The following is a 9,181-nucleotide window of genomic DNA, read 5'->3' on the forward strand; positions in this document are numbered from 1 at the left end:
CATCACAAATCCCTTTGGTTACATACACAACAAAGCTGGGTTGTTGTTGTTTACACTCTGCAAGGCCTGTGGAAGTGAGTGACATCATAGCACTGTAGTTCTGAGGGTTCAAGATGGATGCAACAATCTCCTGTTGCTTCTATGAAGGCCGTAATAGACGACATCACCAAACAGCTCCATAGTCACATACACAGCAAAGGAGAGATGTTGTTTACACCTAGTGATGTCAGTGGTATTGAGTGACATCACAGCACAGTGCTAAGGCTCCTGGGCCTGGACACAGCAGCGGCTGCAATATCTCAACGGAGAATACGTTTATATCTATGTGTGTGTGTGCGCATATATATATATATATATATATATATATATATATATATTTCTCCGCCGAAATCACTTTTAAACCCATTTCCACCTTTTTTTCCCTTCTCTTCCTCTTACTTTTTTTTCACGTTTTTTTACGTTTTTCTCCTTTTCGCCTCTTTTCTGGGCGTATTATTCTTCTTTTTCTTCTTTTTTTTCGTCTAATGCATACCCCATCAGTGCAGCAATGCTTATTCAATACCGCCAGCAGATGGAGACACTGGGGGATAATTTTCTAAGGATTTATACTGATTTTTCCTGTCTGAATTTGTCGCACAGAAAGTTGCAGGCCAAATATGTGTGACATTTCTGCGACTTTAGCTTCTAGAGCATTTTTACAACATTATACATAGGTGCTGAATACATAAAAAGCGACTGTTCAGCGACAGACAAGTCGCATCGGCTGAAAGTAGGCCAGAATGTCAGTCCATGTTGGAGCAGGTTTAGATACAGTCTAAAGCATAGATCTCAAAGTCTGTGCACAGAATTTAGCAAGGGCCTCGCACCTTCTGATGCATCAGGTAGGTGCACAATAGCATAGCCTAACCCTCTGTACTTTGGTCTATATTGATGCGGGACATAGACAGCCAGCTGATGACCAATCCATTAGTGCAATGGATGGCTGGAAGCATTTGTCTTTGCCTTTGCAATACCACAGAAGCAATGCATGGTCAATGTACAGCAATGACACACCTGTGTGAACAGCCAGGAGACCCCCCCCCCCCCCATGTTATGTTACATAGTTACATAGTTAGTACGGTCGAAAAAAGACATATGTCCATCACGTTCAACCAGGGAATTAAGGGGTAGGGGTGTGGCGCGATATTGGGGAAGGGATGAGATTTTATATTTCTTCATAAGCATTAATCTTATTTTGTCAATTAGGAACATTCAGCACCCACCCGCTATCAAGGCAGCTGCCTATCATGTCATGCCCTACCTGCACAGGTGTGCTGGCTACTCAAATGATCCAATTAAGGAGGCCATTTAGTCAGCAGCAGCAGAAGTCCTGTGCCTGGACGCTCCAACAGGGGCCAGACACAAGCAGAAGCAGAAGCAGCAGAAGCAGCAGCAGCACCACCTTTTGTTTATTGGCTGCAGCAGCAGCAAGGCCCACAGGGCTGGCTAGCTGGCTAGCCAGCAAGCAGGTAGCAATGAAAGTAGGAATCTTTCTTTTTAACCCTGTAAGGGGGTGGTGCACTGTACCCGAAGATACTGCCATATCGGGTCAATGCATAGGGCGACGGAAGCAAGCTTCGAAATCGGCCCCCGTTCTCAAAAATCCATTTAATATATGGTCCCCAGATAGGGGACGTATCAGATATTAAACTGATAAGAACAGATACTACACTTGATCTTAGCCAAAAGGCCGAGAAGCGATAACCGTGAAAGGGGCGGGCCCAACAAGGTCCCCTTCATGGGCACTATCACTGCTTGCTGTCAGGGAGGCTGCCAGACAATTTTCCATGCACACTCTGGGCTGGGGGGCAGTCAACCACCAGTACACACAGCAGAACCTAAACCCATACCATTATTGCTAAGCAGCAAGACAGGGGCCCATTGCACTCCCACGGGGCCTTTTTAAATGCAATCCATAACCCGGATTTGCCAGGAACCCTTCTTACTCCTCCTACTTGCATGTGACACTGGGCTTAGGATCTGCATAGGAAACACACACACAAGCACACACCTACCTTTGTTGCCTGCAGATGCCTCCTTGGCTGTCCCCAAACGGTATCAAACCAACACCCACGGGAAGCTGTAAGCATAGAGGACATGCCTGCACCCCATTGGACTTACCTGTGTGGGTTAAATCCGGGTTATTTGACAACCTATGGCGGTGATGGTTCTGCTCAGGCAGAGCAGTGCTGATGCTCCTCATAAAGCTGTCGCTGCTGTGAAGGTTCTAGGTGACATCACAAATCCCTTTGGTTACATACACAACAAAGCTGGGTTGTTGTTGTTTACACTCTGCAAGGCCTGTGGAAGTGAGTGACATCATAGCACTGTAGTTCTGAGGGTTCAAGATGGATGCAACAATCTCCTGTTGCTTCTATGAAGGCCGTAATAGACGACATCACCAAACAGCTCCATAGTCACATACACAGCAAAGGAGAGATGTTGTTTACACCTAGTGATGTCAGTGGTATTGAGTGACATCACAGCACAGTGCTAAGGCTCCTGGGCCTGGACACAGCAGCGGCTGCAATATCTCAACGGAGAATACGTTTATATCTATGTGTGTGTGTGCGCATATATATATATATATATATATATATATATATATATATATATATATATATTTCTCCGCCGAAATCACTTTTAAACCCATTTCCACCTTTTTTTCCCTTCTCTTCCTCTTACTTTTTTTTCACGTTTTTTTACGTTTTTCTCCTTTTCGCCTCTTTTCTGGGCGTATTATTCTTCTTTTTCTTCTTTTTTTTCGTCTAATGCATACCCCATCAGTGCAGCAATGCTTATTCAATACCGCCAGCAGATGGAGACACTGGGGGATAATTTTCTAAGGATTTATACTGATTTTTCCTGTCTGAATTTGTCGCACAGAAAGTTGCAGGCCAAATATGTGTGACATTTCTGCGACTTTAGCTTCTAGAGCATTTTTACAACATTATACATAGGTGCTGAATACATAAAAAGCGACTGTTCAGCGACAGACAAGTCGCATCGGCTGAAAGTAGGCCAGAATGTCAGTCCATGTTGGAGCAGGTTTAGATACAGTCTAAAGCATAGATCTCAAAGTCTGTGCACAGAATTTAGCAAGGGCCTCGCACCTTCTGATGCATCAGGTAGGTGCACAATAGCATAGCCTAACCCTCTGTACTTTGGTCTATATTGATGCGGGACATAGACAGCCAGCTGATGACCAATCCATTAGTGCAATGGATGGCTGGAAGCATTTGTCTTTGCCTTTGCAATACCACAGAAGCAATGCATGGTCAATGTACAGCAATGACACACCTGTGTGAACAGCCAGGAGACCCCCCCCCCCCCCATGTTATGTTACATAGTTACATAGTTAGTACGGTCGAAAAAAGACATATGTCCATCACGTTCAACCAGGGAATTAAGGGGTAGGGGTGTGGCGCGATATTGGGGAAGGGATGAGATTTTATATTTCTTCATAAGCATTAATCTTATTTTGTCAATTAGGAACATTCAGCACCCACCCGCTATCAAGGCAGCTGCCTATCATGTCATGCCCTACCTGCACAGGTGTGCTGGCTACTCAAATGATCCAATTAAGGAGGCCATTTAGTCAGCAGCAGCAGAAGTCCTGTGCCTGGACGCTCCAACAGGGGCCAGACACAAGCAGAAGCAGAAGCAGAGCAGCACCACCTTTTGTTTATTGGCTGCAGCAGCAGCAAGGCCCACAGGGCTGGCTAGCTGGCTAGCCAGCAAGCAGGTAGCAATGAAAGTAGGAATCTTTCTTTTTAACCCTGTAAGGGGGTGGTGCACTGTACCCGAAGATACTGCCATATCGGGTCAATGCATAGGGCGACGGAAGCAAGCTTCGAAATCGGCCCCCGTTCTCAAAAATCCATTTAATATATGGTCCCCAGATAGGGGACGTATCAGATATTAAACTGATAAGAACAGATACTACACTTGATCTTAGCCAAAAGGCCGAGAAGCGATAACCGTGAAAGGGGCGGGCCCAACAAGGTCCCCTTCATGGGCACTATCACTGCTTGCTGTCAGGGAGGCTGCCAGACAATTTTCCATGCACACTCTGGGCTGGGGGGCAGTCAACCACCAGTACACACAGCAGAACCTAAACCCATACCATTATTGCTAAGCAGCAAGACAGGGGCCCATTGCACTCCCACGGGGCCTTTTTAAATGCAATCCATAACCCGGATTTGCCAGGAACCCTTCTTACTCCTCCTACTTGCATGTGACACTGGGCTTAGGATCTGCATAGGAAACACACACACAAGCACACACCTACCTTTGTTGCCTGCAGATGCCTCCTTGGCTGTCCCCAAACGGTATCAAACCAACACCCACGGGAAGCTGTAAGCATAGAGGACATGCCTGCACCCCATTGGACTTACCTGTGTGGGTTAAATCCGGGTTATTTGACAACCTATGGCGGTGATGGTTCTGCTCAGGCAGAGCAGTGCTGATGCTCCTCATAAAGCTGTCGCTGCTGTGAAGGTTCTAGGTGACATCACAAATCCCTTTGGTTACATACACAACAAAGCTGGGTTGTTGTTGTTTACACTCTGCAAGGCCTGTGGAAGTGAGTGACATCATAGCACTGTAGTTCTGAGGGTTCAAGATGGATGCAACAATCTCCTGTTGCTTCTATGAAGGCCGTAATAGACGACATCACCAAACAGCTCCATAGTCACATACACAGCAAAGGAGAGATGTTGTTTACACCTAGTGATGTCAGTGGTATTGAGTGACATCACAGCACAGTGCTAAGGCTCCTGGGCCTGGACACAGCAGCGGCTGCAATATCTCAACGGAGAATACGTTTATATCTATGTGTGTGTGTGCGCATATATATATATATATATATATATATATATATATATATATATATATTTCTCCGCCGAAATCACTTTTAAACCCATTTCCACCTTTTTTTCCCTTCTCTTCCTCTTACTTTTTTTTCACGTTTTTTTACGTTTTTCTCCTTTTCGCCTCTTTTCTGGGCGTATTATTCTTCTTTTTCTTCTTTTTTTTCGTCTAATGCATACCCCATCAGTGCAGCAATGCTTATTCAATACCGCCAGCAGATGGAGACACTGGGGGATAATTTTCTAAGGATTTATACTGATTTTTCCTGTCTGAATTTGTCGCACAGAAAGTTGCAGGCCAAATATGTGTGACATTTCTGCGACTTTAGCTTCTAGAGCATTTTTACAACATTATACATAGGTGCTGAATACATAAAAAGCGACTGTTCAGCGACAGACAAGTCGCATCGGCTGAAAGTAGGCCAGAATGTCAGTCCATGTTGGAGCAGGTTTAGATACAGTCTAAAGCATAGATCTCAAAGTCTGTGCACAGAATTTAGCAAGGGCCTCGCACCTTCTGATGCATCAGGTAGGTGCACAATAGCATAGCCTAACCCTCTGTACTTTGGTCTATATTGATGCGGGACATAGACAGCCAGCTGATGACCAATCCATTAGTGCAATGGATGGCTGGAAGCATTTGTCTTTGCCTTTGCAATACCACAGAAGCAATGCATGGTCAATGTACAGCAATGACACACCTGTGTGAACAGCCAGGAGACCCCCCCCCCCCCATGTTATGTTACATAGTTACATAGTTAGTACGGTCGAAAAAAGACATATGTCCATCACGTTCAACCAGGGAATTAAGGGGTAGGGGTGTGGCGCGATATTGGGGAAGGGATGAGATTTTATATTTCTTCATAAGCATTAATCTTATTTTGTCAATTAGGAACATTCAGCACCCACCCGCTATCAAGGCAGCTGCCTATCATGTCATGCCCTACCTGCACAGGTGTGCTGGCTACTCAAATGATCCAATTAAGGAGGCCATTTAGTCAGCAGCAGCAGAAGTCCTGTGCCTGGACGCTCCAACAGGGGCCAGACACAAGCAGAAGCAGAAGCAGCAGAAGCAGCAGCAGCACCACCTTTTGTTTATTGGCTGCAGCAGCAGCAAGGCCCACAGGGCTGGCTAGCTGGCTAGCCAGCAAGCAGGTAGCAATGAAAGTAGGAATCTTTCTTTTTAACCCTGTAAGGGGGTGGTGCACTGTACCCGAAGATACTGCCATATCGGGTCAATGCATAGGGCGACGGAAGCAAGCTTCGAAATCGGCCCCCGTTCTCAAAAATCCATTTAATATATGGTCCCCAGATAGGGGACGTATCAGATATTAAACTGATAAGAACAGATACTACACTTGATCTTAGCCAAAAGGCCGAGAAGCGATAACCGTGAAAGGGGCGGGCCCAACAAGGTCCCCTTCATGGGCACTATCACTGCTTGCTGTCAGGGAGGCTGCCAGACAATTTTCCATGCACACTCTGGGCTGGGGGGCAGTCAACCACCAGTACACACAGCAGAACCTAAACCCATACCATTATTGCTAAGCAGCAAGACAGGGGCCCATTGCACTCCCACGGGGCCTTTTTAAATGCAATCCATAACCCGGATTTGCCAGGAACCCTTCTTACTCCTCCTACTTGCATGTGACACTGGGCTTAGGATCTGCATAGGAAACACACACACAAGCACACACCTACCTTTGTTGCCTGCAGATGCCTCCTTGGCTGTCCCCAAACGGTATCAAACCAACACCCACGGGAAGCTGTAAGCATAGAGGACATGCCTGCACCCCATTGGACTTACCTGTGTGGGTTAAATCCGGGTTATTTGACAACCTATGGCGGTGATGGTTCTGCTCAGGCAGAGCAGTGCTGATGCTCCTCATAAAGCTGTCGCTGCTGTGAAGGTTCTAGGTGACATCACAAATCCCTTTGGTTACATACACAACAAAGCTGGGTTGTTGTTGTTTACACTCTGCAAGGCCTGTGGAAGTGAGTGACATCATAGCACTGTAGTTCTGAGGGTTCAAGATGGATGCAACAATCTCCTGTTGCTTCTATGAAGGCCGTAATAGACGACATCACCAAACAGCTCCATAGTCACATACACAGCAAAGGAGAGATGTTGTTTACACCTAGTGATGTCAGTGGTATTGAGTGACATCACAGCACAGTGCTAAGGCTCCTGGGCCTGGACACAGCAGCGGCTGCAATATCTCAACGGAGAATACGTTTATATCTATGTGTGTGTGTGCGCATATATATATATATATATATATATATATATATATATATATATATATATTTCTCCGCCGAAATCACTTTTAAACCCATTTCCACCTTTTTTTCCCTTCTCTTCCTCTTACTTTTTTTTCACGTTTTTTTACGTTTTTCTCCTTTTCGCCTCTTTTCTGGGCGTATTATTCTTCTTTTTCTTCTTTTTTTTCGTCTAATGCATACCCCATCAGTGCAGCAATGCTTATTCAATACCGCCAGCAGATGGAGACACTGGGGGATAATTTTCTAAGGATTTATACTGATTTTTCCTGTCTGAATTTGTCGCACAGAAGTTGCAGGCCAAATATGTGTGACATTTCTGCGACTTTAGCTTCTAGAGCATTTTTACAACATTATACATAGGTGCTGAATACATAAAAAGCGACTGTTCAGCGACAGACAAGTCGCATCGGCTGAAAGTAGGCCAGAATGTCAGTCCCATGTTGGAGCAGGTTTAGATACAGTCTAAGCATAGATCTCAAAGTCTGTGCACAGAATTTTAGCAAGGGCCTCGCACTCTGCTGATGCATCAGGTAGGTGCACAATAGCATAGCCTAACCCTCTGTACTTTGGTCTATATTGATGCGGGACATAGACAGCCAGCTGATGACCAATCCATTAGTGCAATGGATGGCTGGAAGCATTTGTCTTTGCCTTTGCAATACCACAGAAGCAATGCATGGTCAATGTACAGCAATGACACACCTGTGTGAACAGCCAGGAGACCCCCCCCCCCCCCACATGTTATGTTACATAGTTACATAGTTAGTACGGTCGAAAAAGACATCATGTCCATCACGTTCAACCAGGGAATTAAGGGGTAGGGGTGTGGGCGCGATATTGGGGAAGGGATGAGATTTTATATTTCTTCATAAGCATTAATCTTATTTTGTCAATTAGGAACATTCAGCACCCACCCGCTATCAAGGCAGCTGCCTATCATGTCATGCCTACCTGCACAGGTGTGCTGGCTACTCAAATGATCCAATTAAGGAGGCCATTTAGTCAGCAGCAGCAGAAGTCCTGTGCCTGGACGCTCCAACAGGGGCCAGACACAAGCATGAAGCAGAAGCAGCAGCAGCACCACCTTTTGTTTATTGGCTGCAGCAGCAGCAAGGCCCACAGGGCTGGCTAGCTGGCTAGCCAGCAAGCAGGTAGCAATGAAAGTAGGAATCTTTCTTTTTAACCCTGTTAAGGGGGTGGTGCACTGTACCCGAAGATACTGCCATATCGGGTCAATGCATAGGGCGACGAAGCAAGCTTCGAAATCGGCCCCCGTTCTCAAAATCCATTTAATATATGGTCCCCAGATAGGGGACGTATCAGATATTAAACTGATAAGAACAGATACTACACTTGATCTTAGCCAAAAGGCCGAGAAGCGATAACCGTGAAAGGGGCGGGCCCAACAAGGTCCCCTTCATGGGCTACTATCACTGCTTGCTGTCAGGGAGGCTGCCAGACAATTTTCCATGCACACTCTGGGCTGGGGGGCAGTCAACCACCAGTACACACATGCAGAACCTAAACCCATACCATTATTGCTAAGCAGCAAGACAGGGGCCCATTGCACTTCCCACGGGGCCTTTTTAAATGCAATCCATAACCCGGATTTGCCAGGAACCCTTCTTACTCCTCCTACTTGCATGTGACACTGGGCTTAGGATCTGCATAGGAAACACACACACAAGCACACCACCTACCTTTGTTGCCTGCAGATGCCTCCTTGGCTGTCCCCAAACGGTATCAAACCAACACCCACGGGAAGACTGTAAGCATAGAGGACATGCCTGCACCCCATTGGACTTACCTGTGTGGGTTAAATCCGGGTTATTTGACAACCTATGGCGGTGATGGTTCTGCTCAGGCAGAGCAGTGCTGATGCTCCTCATAAAGCTGTCGCTGCTGTGAAGGTTCTAGGTGACATCACAAATCCCTTTGGTTACATACACAACAAAGCTGGGTTGTTGTTGTTTACACTCTGCAAGGCC

The 9,181-nt window shown here is 46.1% G+C and overlaps 4 non-coding genes across 4 annotated transcripts; all 4 read right to left on the minus strand.

The window, feature by feature from the left end:
• Nucleotides 1–1,550: 1,550 nt before the first annotated feature.
• Nucleotides 1,551–1,741, minus strand: LOC130317308 (U2 spliceosomal RNA). Its single transcript, XR_008864456.1, has one exon. It is a non-coding gene; the product is annotated as a U2 spliceosomal RNA (small nuclear RNA).
• Nucleotides 1,742–3,826: 2,085 nt separating this feature from the next.
• On the minus strand, nucleotides 3,827–4,017 carry LOC130317310 (U2 spliceosomal RNA). The gene has a single exon (XR_008864457.1). It is a non-coding gene; the product is annotated as a U2 spliceosomal RNA (small nuclear RNA).
• A 2,090-nt stretch (nucleotides 4,018–6,107) lies between these two features.
• LOC130317311 (U2 spliceosomal RNA) lies at nucleotides 6,108–6,298 on the minus strand. The gene has a single exon (XR_008864458.1). It is a non-coding gene; the product is annotated as a U2 spliceosomal RNA (small nuclear RNA).
• Nucleotides 6,299–8,387: 2,089 nt separating this feature from the next.
• LOC130317313 (U2 spliceosomal RNA) lies at nucleotides 8,388–8,576 on the minus strand. Its single transcript, XR_008864460.1, has one exon. It is a non-coding gene; the product is annotated as a U2 spliceosomal RNA (small nuclear RNA).
• Between the last annotated feature and the right edge of the window lie 605 nt (nucleotides 8,577–9,181).

The sequence above is a fragment of the Hyla sarda genome, unplaced genomic scaffold (assembly GCF_029499605.1).
Source record: "Hyla sarda isolate aHylSar1 unplaced genomic scaffold, aHylSar1.hap1 scaffold_1985, whole genome shotgun sequence".
NCBI classification, from domain to species: Eukaryota; Metazoa; Chordata; class Amphibia; order Anura; family Hylidae; genus Hyla; species Hyla sarda.